This window comes from Pseudophryne corroboree, chromosome 2, assembly GCF_028390025.1.
Source record: "Pseudophryne corroboree isolate aPseCor3 chromosome 2, aPseCor3.hap2, whole genome shotgun sequence".
Lineage (NCBI taxonomy): Eukaryota > Metazoa > Chordata > Amphibia > Anura > Myobatrachidae > Pseudophryne > Pseudophryne corroboree.
Window position 1 is genome coordinate 300,594,962 of NC_086445.1, and position 4,632 is coordinate 300,599,593.

The 4,632-nt window shown below is 44.3% G+C and overlaps 1 pseudogene; it reads left to right on the plus strand.

Annotated features, from left to right (window-relative positions):
* The first annotated feature begins 2,885 nt into the window (after positions 1–2,885).
* Positions 2,886–3,003, plus strand: LOC135051851 (5S ribosomal RNA; annotated as a pseudogene).
* Positions 3,004–4,632: the final 1,629 nt, after the last annotated feature.

Sequence of the window (4,632 nt, forward strand, 5' to 3'; positions counted from 1 at the left end):
TTCCTGCACCTCTCCTGCCTGAGCCCGGTCGCCGCACCTTGCACTGAAACGCCAGTTCATAAGCCAATCAGAGCTCGCGGACTGGCAGCCAATCAGGAGCTGCCGCTGCTGGACCGCGAGCCATGATTGGCGCCAGATCTAATTAATTTACAGGATACAGCCGCCGCAGGAGGATGCGGATATCAGACTGAGGGCAGGAAAGGGGCAGGATGGGTGCATGCTGTGCTCTCCTCTCCCCAGCAGCAGCAGCAGCAGCAGCAGCAGCAGCAGCAGCAGCAGCAGGAGAAGACGACAGTGCCAGCCCCAGGCAGCAGCAACAAGGGTGAGTTGCACTGCTGGGGCATATCTAGCACTCTGGGGGAATGTGTATCTGGCAAAGTGGGGGCATATCTGGAACTATGGGGGCATATGTGTATCTGGCACTGTAGGGCATATCTGGCACTCTGGGGGCATGTGTATCTGGCACTGTGGGGGCATGTGTATCTGGCACTGTGGAGGCATATCTGGCACTCTGGGGGCATGTTTATCTGGCAAAGTGGGGACATATCTGGCACTGAAGAGGCATATGTGTGTCTGGCACTGTAGGGCATATCTGGCACTCTGGGGGCATGTGTATCTGGCACTGTGGGGGCATATGTATCTGGCACTGTGGGGGCATATCTGGAACTCTGGGGGCATGTTTATCTGGCAAAGTGGGGGCATATCTGGCACTGAAGAGGCATATGTGGCACTCTGATGGCATATGTGTATCTGGCACTGTGGGGGCATATCTAGCACTGTGGGGGCATGTTTATCTGGCAAAGTGGGGGTATATCTGGCACTCTGGGGGCATGTGTATCTGGCAAAGTGGGGGCATATCTGGCACTCTGGTCGGAATATATGGTACTCTGGGGGCATGTGTATCTGGCACTCTGGGGGCATATCTGGCACTCTGGGGGCAGGTGTATCTGGCAAAGTGGGGGCATATCTGGCACTGGGAGCATATCTGGCACTCTGGTGGGAATATCTGGCACTCTGGGGTATGTGTATCTGGCACTGTGGGGGCATATCTGGCACTCTGGTGGTAATATCTGGCACTCTGGGGGCATGTATATCTGGCACTGTGGGGGCATATCTGGTACTCTGGGGGGCATGTGTTTCTGTCAAAGTATGGGCATATCTGAAGTGTTTGGGCATATGTAGCACTGTGGGGGCATGTCTGGCACTGTGGGGGCATTTGTGTACCTGGCACTGGGAGGGCATATCTGGCACTGTGGAGCATTTCTGGCACTGTGGGGGCATATGTGTATCTGGCACTGTGGGGGCATATCTGGCATATGTGTATCTGGCACTGTGGGGGCATTTGTGCATCTGGCACCGTGGGGTATTTGTGCATCTGGCACCGTAGGGGCATATCTGGCTTGGTGGGGGCGTATCTGGCACTAATGGGGTCATATGTGTATCTGGCCCCCCCATATGTGTATCACACCCCATGTGACATTTGGCCTCACCCATTTTTTGGCACGCGCCCCTTCGGCGCACGCACACAGTATTTATAAGACATTTTTTCTACTTGCACTACTGCACGCACCTGCATTATATGGTGTGGGATTCACCTAACTGGATGTTATCTTGGAAAACTATTTACAAACACATATTATATATTATAATTATTTTTATTTTGGATATTGTCAAACAATATGAGATAATTGGTATGCTCTGAGAAGAGACCTGCAGAAAAATCTCATCTTCACACAAACTTTTTTTTATATATGTGCATTACTTATTACTTACTACTTTATTATTAATCACCACATAAGAATTAATATGCTACTCTAAATGGCTGTTTTTTTCACTCTTTATATACAGTATAGATGAGATTCAGTCAATATACCGTCACAGTAAGGGATGCCACCGTGTATAATAACATAACCAAGATACTGGCAAGTCGTGGAATAAAAAGGTACCAACAGCAAGTGATAAACAAGAAGTCTATGCGCAAGATGTTTATCAAAGTCCATGACATTAATTGCAATAAATGGTGCAAAAAGGATGGAATGGAAGTACTAAATAATCTTGCTAAATAATCCTCACCATATCATAAACGCCACAGTTTAACTTTCTTATTGGTACATACCTTTCCAGGCATTTCATGCATAAGCAGTAACTTAAACATACTATAGACTGTAGCCACTCTTAATCTCTTTTCATGAGCAAATCGCATGAAGGGCTACAATCAATTTCTTTCTCCCGCACTTCATATTAATTAGCATCAGGGGATAATTGATATAAACCCCAAAAGCATGATAACTCATCTATCTTTTTTTTCTGGTGAAGTTAAGGGCCCTATCCGCTCTCATTTCTCATCCTATACCAATCGGCAAGTCGAGAGAACAGCAGAAGGAAAGTGTCCCCCAAATCCCAGCCACATTTGTACACATCCCTTTCCATCTCATTTGAGAGATATATTATATACCTCTGTCTACATTAAAAACACCATCTGTTACTTAATCTATCTAAAACTGGTAATCATTATATAAAAATACAAACTGTGTCAAAGCACCATATATCTTAGCTATGAAAAGCATTTTTTTATTGTTGAATATGCACATTGAGATATTGGTGTCTCATACCTCTCATAATAATGAAGATATTTGCCATTTTCTTTAATTATTATACTAATTACAATAAAAAAACACTTATTGATGTTTAGAGATCTTTAACTAAAAGTAAAATCAGTGACCAATGATTTAAAACTCATATACCCATACTACTGTATATGGGTTATTATATAATCGATGAAGGTCACCTTTTTCAATTTAAAACAATGATACAATTGTCTTGGATGATTTGTCTTCTCACACAGGGTTACAACTGTGGATTTGGTTCCTCTTGCTTACTCCTTCCCCTACAATCATACCTCACTGTGTATGCCCAATCTCGCCTGATCTTGAAAGCAATACAGTGTTGGGCTTGGTTAGTACTTGTTGGGGGACCACCTGGGAATACCAGGTATTGTAGGGTTCGGTGCCTTAAGTGTCCCACATGAAAAAAGGACCAATCTGCTAAACTTACCCAAATATATCCTTGCATGTATGCTTGTTACAAAGTGGTATCTCTCTACTAGATTTTCACAGTGATCACATAGTTTTCCACTATACCATGGAACTTTCTTTTGGACTATACATTTCTTAAGGCATGCCTAATAAAAGTTAATTTTTAATGCTTTAATATCTCTCCAAGCTAATACAGCCTCTGTCTCTGGGCATAGAGTGCTCCCCACCAGGGTTATCTTTCTTTCTCTTTGTGTTTTTCTTAACCTAGATATCAAATCCAGGGGAGCACCACTGACCATCACAACAACTTACCTTTGAAATTTCTTGCATAGGTATTCAGGTGGAAATTATGGGCTCTTTTCTCTGGGTGTAGTACGGCTAACCGGAGGTCAGGAGACCGCCAGTCAGCTTACCGACGCCGGGATCCCGGCAGCATACCGACGCCGGGATTCCGGTGGGGAGGGGCGAGTGCAGCAAGCCCCTTGCGGGCTCGCTGCGCTCGCCACGCTGCGGGCTCAGTGGTGGCCTGCAGTCGCCACGGGTTATATTTCCACTCTATGGGTGTCGTGGACACCGACGAGTGGGAATAGTCCCTGTTGGTCGGCATGCCAACCATCGGGACAGTGAGCGGTCGGGATGGTGGAGGAGGTCATGTGACTGTCGGTCTCCCGACCGCCGGTCACATGAATACCACCCCTTTTCTCCTATAAGTGTCAATTTTCCCAGAGACAACAATCATCTTATTGATTACATTTTCCTGTGCGGCTCTCCTAAACTATATCTTGCTAACATATGGAAAAAGGATAAGATTTGTGGACACTGCAATATGAAAAGCTGGCCTAAAGAATCTGTTGCTCTAATGGATGCCTAAATGAATATGAAGACATCCCAGAAACGGCAAAAATGTTTATTGCTAGGAAGTAGGAACCCACCAATATTCTAATAATTTTCTGCAAAATATTACAAAATACAACGGATGTTTTGCAAAGACGTCTTTCAGTGATAATGAAGTAAGAGAGGGTGATAATGAAGGAAGTTACATGCAAACTTTTAAAATCCATGGTCACCTAATTGGCAGTTTACTTCCTCCACCTGAAACTAATCACCAGTTTCTGCAGATTTACTTTAGTTCCGATGATGATCAGTTGTCTTTACGTCATAAGTCGACACCAACTCTAAAAAGGAGATTCTACAATATGTACAACAGGTTCTTCACAATAATAGCAAATATGTGAACATTTTTACAAAGTTATTCACTTCCTAAACTCACTTAACCCATCTGGATTACTACCGCATGAATTGAATTAGAAAATTGCCATACCGATTATATTATTAAGGAATCTGAAGCCACCCCAGCTTTGCAATGGATACACACTAGCAGATTAGACGTCTGTTGTCTAAGGTCATTGAGGTAATCCTGACAGGGCCTGCCGCAGGTAAAATCGCGTTTATCCCTAGAATCCCAATGGTTCCGTCAAATTTGCAGTTTGAATTTAAGTGCTTACAATTTCCTGGTACTGTATGATGTTTTGTAATGATAATAAACAAACAGCAAGGTCAGTCCTAATGGTGTTGGTGTGGAATTGCGCAGCGAGGT